The following is a 15,242-nucleotide window of genomic DNA, read 5'->3' as shown; positions in this document are numbered from 1 at the left end:
GCAACATGTCCATAAATCCATAAATCCACATTTTTTCCTTTTCAGTCTACACAAGGTCCAAAGTGGGTCACCTCCTATTATAGGAAGATATATGGCGGTAAGTACAATGCACTAGCTGTTTTGGGGTACACTGTTATTAGCTAAAAATGCAAACCCTGGTCTATTAGAGCAGTACAATAGTGAGCAACAAGAGGAAAAATCCTGAACCATTACAACAATGTCTGTTCGTTTACGCATGTTTTTCTGCTTCTGTTTTCAATCAGGCTGTTCCAGTTTCCATGCGCCGGCAGCCTGGACAAAACGAGTCAACTGGGCAAAACTCCAAGATTCTGGCAGCAAGCTTGCAGGTCTGTTTCTTGGTTTTGGTTTTTTAGATATATTTTCTGGATATTTGAATGCCTGGATTTGCACCTGGGCAGTCATATGAGCTTCTTCTAACTTACTAAGGAAGGAGCTGTACAGTCAAGGGGCTCCAGATGCAGTGGCATCCAGGAGTGAAACACTGAATATGTGTCACCACTAAACTCACTTATCTTTTCATTCCTATCCACCTATGTCATGGATACCTGTGATGCCTAACACTTCTTGACCATTCAAAAATGATCATTGCTTAAATTGATGACTTCAGTTGTTGATAAAAACTGATGACATCGGAAAGACAGTTAAAAAAGTATCAGTTGATGGTTGCCTTCGACTTAGTTGGAGTGTATTTCCCATCAGCGTATTTCCCATTGAGGAAGTGTAGTTGGAGTGTATTTCCCATCAGCGCATTTCCCATTGAGGAAGTGTAGTAGGAGTGTATTTTCCATCAGCATATTTCTGGCAGCAAGCTTGCAGGTCTGTTTCTTGGTAAACCTCCGGCGACATGTCCATAAATCCATAAATCCACATTTTTTCCTTTTCAGTCTACACCAGGTCCAAAGTGGGTCACCTCTTATTATAGGAAGATATATGGCGGTAAGTACAATGCATTAGCTGTTTTGGGGTACACTGTTATTAGCTAAAAATGCAAACCCTGTGCTATTAGAGCAGTCCAATAGTGAGCGACAAGAGGAAAAATCCTGAACCATTACAACAATGTCCGTTAGTTTACGCATGTTTTTCTGCTTCTGTTTTCAATCAGGCTGTTCCAGTTTGCATGCGCCGGCAGCCTGGGCAAAACGAGTCATTTTCTTTTTATTTAAAGGTGGAAAAAAGATCTCATGTGTATGTCCCCAGAGAAGAAATTCCAGAAATGCAAACTTTAGAATTTTACTCTAAAGAAAAATAAATGCAATGACATCCATTCATAACTGGAAAAAATGTTATGTGTTTCTTCTTAAAAGTAACTTCTTAAGCTCCTGCTAAAGTCATGAATTTAATAGATGGCCTGGGACTAACAATTTTTGTTTCACTCAATGACACGATCATCTCATTTGAAACATTATCTCCATGTGACGACTTCTCCAGGTTTGAGTTCCCTGTGATATAATTTGCTTTTGTTTCTGAAGAAGCTCATCATTTCTCCTGTCAAAGTGACATCCCACCACAAATCCCATCGGAACCAATGTCAGGGCCCAGTGATCTCACACAAGCTGGAAGATATTCAACATAGTTACTCTCCTTCAGGCCTTCTTTTTCTCTCTGGTTCATTCTTGGGTGGGAGACACTAAATCATCAATCCCATGTGCTGTAGGCTATATTTCAGAAGATGCAATTGGCAAAGGATCGCTGCCTTGTCATGGCGCTGGAGCTTGAGCACCTCAATGATGCCACGAGCGAAACCGTGAAGGGCCACCCAAGAAAAATCCTGAACCATTACAACAATGTCCGTTAGTTTACGCATGTTTTTCTGCTTCTGTTTTCAATCAGGCTGTTCCAGTTTCCATGCGCCGGCAGCCTGGGCAAAACGAGTCAACTGGGCAAAACTCCAAGACTCTGGCAGCAAACTTGCAGGTCTGTTTCTTGGTAAACCTCTGGCAACATGTCCATAAATCCATAAATCCACATTTTTTCCTTTTCAGTCTACACAAGGTCCAAAGTGGGTCACCTCCTATTATAGGAAGATATATGGCGGTAAGTACAATGCACTAGCTGTTTTGGGGTACACTGTTATTAGCTAAAAATGCAAACCCTGGGCTATTAGAGCAGTCCAATAGTGAGCGACAAGCGGAAAAATCCTGAACCATTACAACAATGTCCGTTAGTTTACGCATGTTTTTCTGCTTCTGTTTTCAATCAGGCTGTTCCAGTTTCCATACGCCGTCAGCCTGGGCAAAACAAGTCAACTGGGCAAAACTCCAAGATTCTGGCAGCAAGCTTGCAGGTCTGTTTCTTGGTAAACCTCCGGCAACATGTCCATAAATCCATAAATCCACATTTTTTCCTTTTCAGTCTACACAAGGTCCAAAGTGGGTCACCTCCTATTATAGGAAGATATATGGCGGTAAGTACAATGCACTAGCTGTTTTGGGGTACACTGTTATTAGTTAAAAATGCAAACCCTGGGCTATTAGAGCAGTCCAATAGTGAGCAACAAGAGGAAAAATCCTGGACCATTACAACAATGTCCGTTAGTTTATGCATGTTTTTCTGCTTCTGTTTTCAATTAGGCTGTTCCAGTTTCCATGCGCCGGCAGCCTGGGCAAAATGAGTCAACTGGGCAAAACTCCAAGACTCTGGCAGCAAGCTTGCAGGTCTGTTTGCTGTGAAGGGCCAACAAAGATCTCCAGCCTGCTCACAGGACTCCTTGTGAGTAGCTAGCAGCCCAGGCCTCCTCCAGTGGGGTGTGACACAGCAACTGCAAGGAGGTTTCTACTCCACAAAGCTCCATATTCTGAGGATAGGAGATTGTATATTTCATCCTGTATTTCATCCTTTTAAGTGGTAAGCTCTATCAGGCACAACACAAGTGCCCGGAGTCTGCAGTGCTTGCTGTGAAGGGCCAACAAAGATCTCCAGCCTGCTCCCAGGACTCCTTGTGAGTAGCCAGCAGCCCAGGCCTCCTCCAGTGGGGTGTGACACAGCAACTGCAAGGAGGTTTCTACTCCACAAAGCTCCATATTCTGAGGATAGGAGATTGTATATTTCATCCTCTATTTCATCCTTTTAAGTGGTAAGCTCTATCAGGCACAACACAAGTGCCCGGAGTCTGCAGTGCTTGCTGTGAAGGGCCAACAAAGATCTCCAGCCTGCTCCCAGGACTCCTTGTGAGTAGCCAGCAGCCCAGGCCTCCTCTAGTGGGGTGTGACACAGCAACTGCAAGGAGGCTTCTACTCCACAAAGCTCCATATTCTGAGGATAGGAGATTGTATATTTCATTCTGTATTTCATCCTTTTAAGTGGTAAGCTCTATCGGGTACAACACAAGTGCCCGGAGTCTGCAGTGCTTGCTGTGAAGGGCCAACAAAGATCTCCAGCCTGCTCACGGGACTCCTTGTGAGTAGCCAGCAGCCCAGGCCTCCTCCAGTGGGGTGTGACTCAGTAACTGCAAGGAGGCTTCTACTCCATCAAGCGGAGCCCACAGGCCTGCCAGGGACTGAGTCTGCAGTGCTTGCTGTGAAGGTCCAACAAAGATTTCCAGCCTGCTCCCAGGACTCCTTGTGAGGAGCCAGCAGCCCAGGCCTCCTCCAGTGGGGTGTGACTCAGCAACTGCAAGGAGGCTTCTACTCCATCAATCTCCATATTCTGAGGATAGGAGATTGTATATTTCATCCTGTATTTCATCCTTTTAAGTGGTAAGCTCTATCCTGTCTTAGTTTGTGAAATGATTCTAGAGTCAGAAAAAGACACAGGAAAACAAACACCCAAATTGGGTATATATCTATCTGACATTAGTTCTGGTTCATTCTTTTTCTTTCTTTTTTTTAAGGCTGGTTGTCATTTTCTTTTTATTTAAAGGTGGAAAAAAGATCTCATGTGTATGTCCCCAGAGAAGAAATTCCAGAAATGCAAACTTTAGAATTTTACTCTAAAGAAAAATAAATGCAATGACATCCATTCATAACTGGAAAAAATGTTATGTGTTTCTTCTTAAAAGTAACTTCTTAAGCTCCTGCTAAAGTCATGAATTTAATAGATGGCCTGGGACTAACAATTTTTGTTTCACTCAATGACACGATCATCTCATTTGAAACATTATCTCCATGTGACGACTTCTCCAGGTTTGAGTTCCCTGTGATATAATTTGCTTTTGTTTCTGAAGAAGCTCATCATTTCTCCTGTCAAAGTGACATCCCACCACAAATCCAATCGGAACCAATGTCAGGGCCCAGTGATCTCACACAAGCTGGAAGATATTCAACATAGTTACTCTCCTTCAGGCCTTCTTTTTCTCTCTGGTTCATTCTTGGGTGGGAGACACTAAATCATCAATCCCATGTGCTGTAGGCTATATTTCAGAAGATGCAATTGGCAAAGGATCGCTGCCTTGTCATGGCGCTGGAGCTTGAGCACCTCAATGATGCCACGAGCGAAACCGTGAAGGGCCACCCAAGACGGGTCAGTCATGGCAGAGAGGTCAAACCAAGCGCGATCCCTGGGGAAGGCAATGGCAAACCACCAAGAAAACTAAATGGACCAGCACAACCAGAGATATGTCGGTATGCCATGGGAAGATGGGGCTCCCAGGTCGGAAGATGGCCACAATGCTACTGGGGAGGAACAGAGAGTGGGGTAAAAAAGTCTTCAAACATTTCCGCTTAGACCTTGGAAGTGGAAATGCAACATTGGCAGATTAAATAAAAACTAATTTGTTGGTCCTTCACAACATCTAAAACAGCTGCTTGAGATCCCTACCTGTGCCTAAGAGCAGGACCATTGAACTCCTTCTCTCAACATCTGCTAGGGAGAGTCTGCAATGAGCAGAGTGTTGGACTAGATGACCCTAGAACTTCCTTCTAACTCTTAGATTCTATAGTTCTGTGACTCTATGGACCTCTTCACATGCGGGTTTTAATGGCCCCTTTCCCCTCTTGGGGATGGGGAAGGGGGCAATGTGCGCTGCTGTCCTCTGATGAGGACAGGGTGCCAACGTGCCTTGTCCCATCCCCACCATATGATGGGGAAAGGAGAGAGGGCACGCTGGGCACCTGCTGGTGAAACGGCATGGTGTGTGAAGAGGTCCTATGACTCCTTCTCCAAAGACACCAACTCTCTTTGTGTGGGAAATAGGAGTCCGAGAGTATGTGTGAGAGAGACAAAGAGCATTTGCAAAATTCATTGAGCTACTGAACTTTGGTTTTCTTTGTTATAAGGAAAATAAAGGAAGGGGAATATTTTTTTTGAAATTTTCCATAAATCTAAAATATTACCAATGAATGCTGCATGATTCAATGGGACGTATCATAGAATCATAGAATCAAAGAGTTGGAAGAGACCTCATGGGCCATCAGTCCAACCCCCTGCCAAGAAGCAGGAATATTGCATTCAAATCACCCCTGACAGATGGCCATCCAGCTTCTGTTTAAAAGCTTCCAAAGAAGGAGCCTCCACCACATTCCGGGGCAGAGAGTTCCACTGCTGAACGCATGTGTGAATATATGTTTGAAGCAGGCATGGGGGGAATGTATGTGCAGCTGAAGATGGAGAATATTGCTTCCAACTCTTTCTCAGTCTGAGCCAAACCAGACCTTAACCCCCCCCCCCCTTTCCCAGTGCTCCGTATTGCCTCAGCTGGTGCCATAAAAACTTTATCTCCCTTTTCACCTCTCTGCGTATGCTCTTCAGCAGTCTGGTATATAAGATAAGAAGCTTGGCAAAACACATTATGGTAGAAGCATTCATATTTCTACTGATGCTGAGATGATGAAAGGTGTTTCGCACATTAATGCTCATCTGCACAATTGCAAGACATACTGTACTGCATTAATCTGAGATTACTTTGTCTTACATACATAGTTTTAATGAGGAACAATGGCCCATGTATATTTTGTGTCTGCACCTCCGTCACAAGCATGGTTGGTGGGGACAAGAGAGAGGGCCTTCTCGGTGGTCGCCCCCCTCCTCTGAAACGCCCTTCCAAGGGAAATAAGACAGGCCCCATCCCTCCCCTCCTTTCGTAAGAACTTGAAGACCTGGTGGTTGTCAGAGTTTTATATTATTTAGATCATTTCTTAAGTGAAAAATGGGTAAGTGATTGTAAGAATCATGTCCAGTCATTGTATGACCAGCAACAGTCAAGCCACCTGTGAGAGCTTAGCTACTACAAATTAAGAGACTGAGAATGTAGAAAGTAGAGAAGAGAAGGAGTAGAGAATGCTGATGGTGAGATGAGAGACTCTCATGAGAGCTAGAAGAAGAGGAATAGATTCTTGTAAAACCTCAAGGAAGGTTTGCTGGAATATTAGGATCAATGGATTGAAACTGTTATTTGTGACTATTGCATAAACATTTACTTTATTGGAAGAAAGTTTGTCTTCTGTGGATAGTATTATTTTTCTCAACGGGGCGCAGCTTCCAAGAAGGGGGTTTGAATGTTTGAAAAAGAACCCCAACTATAAAGCAGCAACACCGTAGCTGCGACAGTGGTTTCAACAAGACTTTGAAAATGACCAGTTCTAACTTAGTCTTACACATTGTTGAATACGGCCTTATTCTTCCTACCAATTCCCCAGATCACTTCCTCTAATCGGCCCCGGAATGAACAGCCACAGACCAGTACCTCATATTATTGTTGCTTGCACAAATCTTGGCCCGGCCTTTTAAATTTTTTAATTGCCTTGAACAGGCAGGATTATTTTTAATGTATGTCTGTTATGGCGACAATTTTTATGCTTATATTGTTTTGTTAATCTTATGGTTATGTTGTTTTACTTTGCATGTTTTGTGATGTTACCTGGGAACTGCTCTGAGACCCCTTGGGGAGACTCAGAGTGGTTATATAAATAAAGTTGTTGCTATTATTATTATTATTATTATTATTATTATTATTACTATTATTTAATATGGGCAGGTTCATATAAGGGACGAGTGGCTGGCGTTCTATGAGTGACCAATGCCAGCCACAACAGGGAGGATTTTGCTGCCTACCTTGTGTAATCTCTCCCCCCACAGCACCACCACCATTTGAAACACATCCGTCACCTATAGAAGTACACACATCACTGGCATGACCATTTAGTGGTTGGTGGAGAGAACTTGGTGGTGATGAAATCTCCAGGTATTTCTCTATAGCTGGCTATGCAGTGATAAAGGCATCCCCTGGGGTCCTCTAGAGGTCCTGAGGATGGTGTTGTTTTGCATCTAGCTGCCAGGACATAGTTCCCTTTCCTTACACTCCACTGGCCACTAAATTGCGGGGTTGTTGGTGAGAGGAGGGAGTAGGCAATAACTGAGTCATAGAATCATAGAATAATTGAGTTGGAAGAGACTACATGGGCCATCAAATCCAAACCCCTGCCATTCAGGCAAAACACAATGAAAGTTCCCCTAAGAGAATGGATATCCAGCCTCTGATTAAAAGTTTCCAAGGAAGGAGCTTCCACCACACTCCGAGGCAGAGAGTTCCACTGCTGAACAGCTCTTCTTATAGTCAGGAAGTTCTTCCTCGTGAGCATCTAGAACCTCCTTCCCTGTCATTTCAACCCATTGTTCTGAGTCCTAGTTTGCAGGGCAGCAGGAAATAAGCCTGCACCCTCTTCCTTATGACATCCTTTCACATCTTTATACATGCCTATCATGTCTCCTCTCAACCTCTTTTCTGCAGGCTAAATATGCCCAGTTCTTTAAGACGCTCCTCTTGGGCATGGTCTCTAGATGTTTGATCATTTGAGTTGCCCTCCTTTGAACACCTTCCAGCTTATTAATATCACTTTTGAACTGTGGTGCCCAGAATTGGACACACTACTCTAGGTGAAATCTGACCAAAGCCAAATAGAGGGACACCATGTCTTCCCTCAATCTAGATACTGTACAGGGACTGTGGCAGTCATCCAGTTCTTATTTAGGGTATTTTCTACTGTGAGAGGGGAATTGAGGCAAGGACCCTGCTTCTGCATGTCATAATGGATGTCATTCACAAAAGGGAATGGAAATGTCATTTAGGTACTTCCTGATTCACAAGGGAACAGATCCCTGTTGATCACAGCAGGCATGGTTGCGTTGGGCTAATATGTAACAACACAACTAAAGTATGTAACAACACAACTAAAGTCATCTTCTAGGTTCACAGCTGATACTGACTGCTTCATTTTCTTACATGAATCTGTGCAGACTTTCAGGTTTGCTCAGGCCCAGCATCTCCACAGGCACATTTCACATTTGAAATTTTCCATAAATCTAAAATATTACCAATGAATGCTGCATGATTCAATGGGACGTATCATAGAATCATAGAATCAAAGAGTTGGAAGAGACCTCGTGGGCCATCCAGTCCAACCCCCTGCCAAGAAGCAGGAATATTGCATTCAAATCACCCCTGACAGACGGCCATCCAGCCTCTGTTTAAAAGCTTCCAAAGAGGGAGCCTCCACCACACTCCGGGACAGAGATTTCCACTGCTGAACGGCTCTCACAGTCAGGAAGTTGTTCCTCGTGTTCAGATGGAATCTCCTCTCTTGTAGTTTGAAGCCATTGTTCGATGTCCTAGTCTCCAGGGAAGCAGAAAACAAGCTTGCTCCCTCCTCCCTGTGGCTTCCTCTCACATATTTATACATGGCTATCATATCCCCTCTCAGCCTTCTCTTCTTCAGGCTAACCATGCCCAGCTCCTTAAGCCGCTCCTCATAGGGCTTGTTCTCCAGACCCTTGATCATTTTACTCGTCCTCCGCTGGACACATTCCAGCTTGTCAATATGTCTCTTGAATTGTGGTGCCCAGAATTGGACACAATATTCCAGGTGTGGTCTAACCAAAGCAGAATAGAGGGGTAGCATTACTTCCCTGGACTCAGATTTCCATTGGATGGATCCATGGCAGGGAAAATTAAATCATAGCACTACAATTGTGTAGTGGAAAAAAATCCTAAACTCAGAAGATACCACTAGGCTCAGTGTTCTTTCAAAACAAATGAGAAACCATCCAGTTCTTTGTAGTACACTGGGTCACAATTCCTTAGAAACACAAAGTACTATTAAAACAATTATTTCCCCAGGGTTTGTACTGCATTAAGCTTCAGCAATTGTCACCTCAAAAGTAGCACTAGATATAACTACCCTATCAGTCTTGAGAAAGCTACACAAATTGGATCAAAGTGCTTTGTCATCAAAGGTCACTAATAAATGATACTATCCAATCAACTTTTTGTCCAATTTTCTGGGTTTTCCACAGTTAAAACCACAGGGCTATTGACAGTTTTATCAGGAAGCTGATGGAGGATTTCTGTGGTGTTATAGTATCTTCTTTTGTTCTTTTGTAGTGATCCAAACTTTGATATCGAGGAGAAGCTCAAGAAATTTGGAAGAACTAAGGCAGAAGATGAGGAATTCCTGGTAAGTGTCTTTTCAATATTCTTCTATTGTCTGCTTTGTGTCTTGCATTTATGCGTGTCAGTGGCATTCCCCAAAGTCAAAGTGACAATTAGCACAGAACATTTCCAATGTTATAAAGCGATGTCCTGGATTGCATAACACGAAAGGCATAACACAGGATATAAATGGCCTTGCAATAACAGAATATACAACTGACAGATCCTCTTGTAACTGATATCCCAAAATGATTTCTGGGTTGACAGTTTTTGCAGAATCATCTGCCGGCTTTTGCTGCTACTGCTGCATGGATGTATATATGCCTTCAAGGCACCTGGCAACTTGATTCATAGGGCTTTCTTAGACAAAGCATACCCTGAGGTGGTTTTGCCTGTTCCTCCCACTGAATCATAGCTTGAAATACCTGGTGTTCATGGTTGGTCTTTTGTCCAAATATTAACGAGGGTTAGCTCCTCTGTTGTGCCAGCTCCACTGGCTGCCAATCTGCTACGGGGCACAATTCAAAGTGCTGGCTTTAGCCTTTAAAGCCCTAAACGGTTCTGGCCCGACATATCTGTCCGAACGCATCACCCCCTATGAACCAGTTAGGACATTAAGATCGTCCGGGGAGGCCCTGCTCTCGATCCCACCGGCCTCACAAGCACGGCTGGCGGGGACGAGAGACAGGGACTTCTCAGTGGTGGCCCCTCGGCTGTGGAACCCCCTTCCCGCAAACATTAGATCGGCCCCCTCCCTACTGGCATTCAGGAGAAGAGTGAAGACCTGGCTCTTTGAACAGGCATTTAATTAAGCAGTGCAATTAATTGATTGATTATTGGAACATGGAATAATGGACAAGGAGATCGGATTATGACTTTTCTGATGAGACGTGATGGATTAGTTATATGGATGTATTGATGTTATATTGATGTACTGATGTATTGTTATATTGATGTAGTTGCCATGTTTACTGTTTTAAATGCTAATGTTGTGCACTTTCTATACTGATTTGGTTGTAAACCGCTCTGAGTCGCCTACGGGCTGAGAGAGAGCGGTATACAAATGAAGTAAACAATAAATAAATAATAATAGCTTTGCTTCACTTCCAAGTTCAGATGGATCTGGTTCCTTCATGGTATTTAGGCTTTGGTGCTCACATTTTGTTATATTTTGGAATGTATCTGTGTTGGGAATAAGGGTAAACAATTAATCTGGTTGTTTTAAATATGAATGTACCCGAATCTTTAAAAATCTTCATATTCAGAGTGGAAACAATATAAGATTTTAAAAACTTGACTATGCGGGGAAACCGAAAAACACACCGTTTTCTGGTGTGTTTGATTTGGACAAATGTTCAACAGTGGAACTGAAGAAGGGAAAAATCATTGAAAGTGAGGGCATAAATATGCCCAATGGCCAAGTGATAAAGTGTCACCAGCCAGAGGCCTATAAATATCTGGGCATACTACAGATGGACAACATCAAACATGAACATGTGAAAACTGTGGTCAGCAAAGAATACATTCAAAAGGTCAGAAAAATTCTCAAAAGCAAGCTCAATGGAGGCAACACCATCAAGGCCATAAACCACTGGGCCTTACCTGTCATAAGATATACTGCTGGCATCATAAAACTGGACGCAGGCAGAACTGGACAATTTGGGCAGAAAAACAAGAAAACTCACGACCATTCATAATTCACTACATCCTTGCAGTGATGTTGACCGGCTCTTCATTATTATTATTATTATTATTATTACTATTTGGCAGGATTGCCATCTGTTGGGGTGCTTTGGTGGTTTCTACATTATGGTTTTTGTTCTTGGGTAATAAATGTCATTTCCTAATGGTTTTTATCATTTAAAAAAACACAGCGAAATTTTATTAAACTGCAAAAACTTTGTCTTTGCTCAAGGGGCATTTGTGTTATAGCACATTTTGCTGTAGTCTCTAGTCCTTCAATTTAACATCATCATCCACCCATTTGCTCCCATGGTGCAAAAACAAAGTTCCTGGTGTAGAACCATTACTTTCAAAGTAAGGACTGCACAATTAAATAGGAAGTAATACTTTCAAACTAGGAACATATTTTCTTTATTATAAAAAAAATGTGGTTTATTAAATGTTTTGAAAATTCCCCCAAAATCTGTGAATAAGTGTAACTTTCTGAACCTTGGTGGACTAAGAGAGGTAAATGTGTTCTACCATTGTAGTGAGTTTCACTCTAATAGCTGTAAAATGAAGGAGAAAGAGCCCATGAAATTTCCCTGATTATAATAATCATGCACAATTAATATAATGAAATAGTAATGAAATTTGGTTACTCTTGTTATACTAACGTATTTTTCACTAACTCTACTTTAGAAATACTTTAGCAACGAAGCACCAGTGCCCTTCCTTTTGAATCATTTTTATTGACCACACATCCCTAGTAGCTAGCAAAGTCAGTTGTGGGATACATTGGGAGTTGCAGTTCATCAACTTGAGTGGGCTAGACAATTGCCATTCTGTCTTATAAGCTTTCAAAAGATCTTTTTTCCTCTTCTGCAGTGCTTCCTCTCTTCAGAGAAATTGCTTTCAGGCAATTCTCTGTCCAAGGACCTGATCAGAATTGTCTGGAATAACTGGATCTTGCTGGTCAAGACTTAATTTTGTTCGAGCTTCCCTTTACTTTGTTTACTGGAACCTTTCACAAATGTGATTCAGAACCTCATCAGAAAGCCTGGCATAATGTCCTTCTTTGCGTGTTATTGCAGTGAAAAGAGAGGGTCAGCAGGGTGATTCTGTCAGCCCGCATGCAGCTCCCTTTCAGTGACACTTTTCCCATCAGATGTGGGAAGTGTCACTGTTCTGAAGAGGACCTGTGCTGGCTCCACTGGAGCCAGCACAACATGGGAAGGCTTTGGCAACTTTTCCACTCCAGTTGGGGTGTGGCCTCCTCTGGAAGTCATACAACATCATGTTATGGCCAGCATGGGTCTGCATCCCCAAGACAGGGTAAAAGCATCTTTGGACACTAAATTTACCTCATCTGAATAAGGCCCTTAGTCATTCTGCTATACACTATAATGTTATGAAGCACCTCAACCACGACACTTTCTCTTTGGAGCCTAGAGACTGATCAGAAAAATAAACCCTGCAATGTGAAGCAGTGGTATGGTGCAGCTCCTGGTAGAGAACGTGTATCACAGTTACTGATGGGTAAAGATAGCTAAAAATGTTGATAAATGTCATTGTATTTTCTGTCCCAGTATGGAATTTAAGCTCATTTCCAGTTACAGCAATGAACTGCTGCTAGAGGATGATTAATGGGAAATGAAGGCTTTTGTTTTTATGTAAAGTGTTTTCCCCTTACACAAAGTGTCTCTTGCATGGAACAACAATTTTCCCTGGAAATGTAAGAAAAACAATTTAAAATAATTGCTCAAGAACTCTGTGGATTAGACCTAAGGATGTTCCCTTCCTTAAGTTTAAGCAGAGTGCTAGAAATAGCATGGCCCGACTTACCGGGCCAAAGAAGTTGCGGTGCAGAGTGTTCCCCACCGCCATTCTTGCCTGAGGGGGCTTCTTCCTTCCAGAAGCCCCCTCCGATGGCGGGAAGAATTCCCGCCAGCGGGTCAAGGGGCCAATGGCCTATTGACCACGCCCACCACAGCTGAGGCCCGAGCTGGCCTCTCCCCCCTTTCGGGTCAGCCTTCTTAAGGCTGCCCAGGCTCCCCGGCAGGCACTTGGCCTGCAACATGCAGCTCCTCAAGCGTTCTCGAACAGACCGGACGCAGTGCAGGACTTTGAGATGGCCAGTGTTGCTATTAGGCTTCCTTTGTTGGGAGCAGGCTCCAGGGTTGGCGGCAAGGGGGGTGCGGTCCCCACCCCCCCACCCCTTTTGTGGCGTGGGGCATGGGCCCTGGATCCGGTTTGGTATCCCCCCTAGCGGTTAGGGGGACTCCCGGTGGTCCCAGGGGGGGTGCCGAGTTGCGTGTGCCCAGTATTGTGCCGGCGGCACCCCGATGTGTGCGGGATCGGACAGTATTGGGCTGTCCGATCATGATCCAGGACCCATGCTTGGCTGCCAACCCTTGTTCCTGTTATCAATAAATGAGTTGTGGCCATTGTTCATCCCACATCATGTGTGAGTGTACTTCTTGGGTTGGCCGTGGGAGGTGTATCGCACTTGCACACGCAAATAGCATGGCCCGACTTACCGGGCCAAAGAAGTTGCGGTGCAGAGTGTTCCCCACCGCCATTCTTGCCTGAGGGGGCTTCTTCCTCCCAGAAGCCCCCTCCGATGGCGGGAAGAATTCCCGCCGGCGGGTCAAGGGGCCAATGGCCTATTGACCACGCCCACCACAGCTGAGGCCCGAGCTGGCCTCTCCCCCCTTTCGGGTCAGCCTTCTTAAGGCTGCCCAGGCTCCCCGGCAGGCACTTGGCCTGCATAGCTGATCCATCCCACCCACCCTGCATGCAGTTTATGTTTTCATGGCTGTTAATTTTGGAGATGTTCACCTTGTCACGGTTACCTGTTAACAGTTAATTGTTTATCTTTGCTTCTCGTCACAACTCCTTGATGGGCGTGGGGCATGGGCCCTGGATCCGGTTTGGTATCCCCCCTAGCGGTTAGTGGGGACGCCCGGTGGTCCCAGGGGGGGTGCCGAGTTGCGTGTGCCCGGTATTGTGCCGGCGGCACCCCGGTGTGTGCGGGATCGGACAGTATTGGGCTGTCCGATCATGATCCAGGACCCATGCTTGGCTGCCAACCCTTGTTCCTGTTATCAATAAATGAGTTATGGCCATTGTTCATCCCACATCATGTGTGAGTGTACTTCTTGGGTTGGCCGTGGGAGGTGTATCGCACTTGCACACGCAATTAGAGTAATCATTTAGTAAAGCCAAGCTCAAACATTTCAGCTATTTTCTTCATTCCTTATCCATCATGCTTTCATTATCTCACTTGATAAAAGAACATAGAAGTTAATTCCATGTAGAGGAACAGCACCTAGAACAAGGTAGGTAGCATCAGCTTTCACAAATAGACTTAGCCTACAAGAGCTTATACTGTCAATTTCTTTCAGTAAGTTTCACTATGAAATCCCTTTGCAGTTTTCCACCATGTTTTATCCTATCAGCACATTATGTAAGGACGAGGATATGCACACAGCTATGTTACCACATGGAATAGGTGAATCAACAAACTTTAGGGGAGAAAGGTGATATTTTTATTACCATTCCCAACTAATTGTAGCTCTACCATAATTTTTAAAATATTCAGGAGATATGGAATTGGATTGATACCATCAGAGATGGGCTTACTGTTACCTCACTCCATTGAGAATGACCTGAGGCCCTTTCACACTATGCAATTATTAGGCATGGTTAGGTATCATTGGAATACTGGTAATTCGGAATAAAGTCCGAAAAGTTACCTTTCTGAAGCGATTTCAAAGTTATTTTAAAAACAGGAAGTCCCTATGCCCTTGCAAAGCTTCCCTCGCCATTTTTTATATGACTCAGGAAATGAGTCGGAAGTGAGTCAGTGTTTGGAGGCAAGCAGCCTCCCAACATGCCTCCCAGCCAATGAGAGGAGAAGTTTTGGGGAGAGGAAGGTTTTCAGCATGGCAGCCATTGCGCTATATAAAGGGCAGCACATGGCTCATGGCTCATTCGGAGCTGGAAACGAAAGGGAAAGAGAAAGGGAAGGGTGGTTGTGAAGGGAGGTTGGAAAAAGAGCGATTGGAAGAGCAGGGCAAGTGGAGAAGGGCTGTTGCCTGGCTGGACTGCCTGCCTTGCTGCTTGTGTCTTGTTGCTGTTGGGGTTTGGGATGGGTGGTCGATGCGTGGGTGGGTAATATTGGGGTGTGAGGGTG

At 44.1% G+C, this 15,242-nt stretch overlaps 1 long non-coding RNA gene and 2 pseudogenes across 1 annotated transcript; 1 reads left to right on the top strand and 2 right to left on the bottom strand.

Moving 5' to 3' along the window:
• Window positions 1-1,170: 1,170 nt before the first annotated feature.
• LOC132761967 (NADH dehydrogenase [ubiquinone] 1 beta subcomplex subunit 1 pseudogene) lies at window positions 1,171-1,592 on the bottom strand (annotated as a pseudogene).
• A 635-nt stretch (window positions 1,593-2,227) lies between these two features.
• On the top strand, window positions 2,228-9,407 carry LOC137097504 (uncharacterized). The gene is made up of 3 exons (XR_010910236.1): window positions 2,228-2,425; window positions 2,592-3,716; window positions 9,335-9,407. It is a non-coding gene; the product is annotated as an uncharacterized lncRNA (long non-coding RNA).
• On the bottom strand, window positions 3,853-4,285 carry LOC132761954 (NADH dehydrogenase [ubiquinone] 1 beta subcomplex subunit 1 pseudogene; annotated as a pseudogene).
• Window positions 9,408-15,242: the final 5,835 nt, after the last annotated feature.

This window comes from Anolis sagrei, chromosome 1 (genome assembly GCF_037176765.1).
Source record: "Anolis sagrei isolate rAnoSag1 chromosome 1, rAnoSag1.mat, whole genome shotgun sequence".
Classification (NCBI taxonomy): Eukaryota; Metazoa; Chordata; class Lepidosauria; order Squamata; family Dactyloidae; genus Anolis; species Anolis sagrei.
This window is presented reverse-complemented; position numbering and strand designations above follow the sequence as displayed.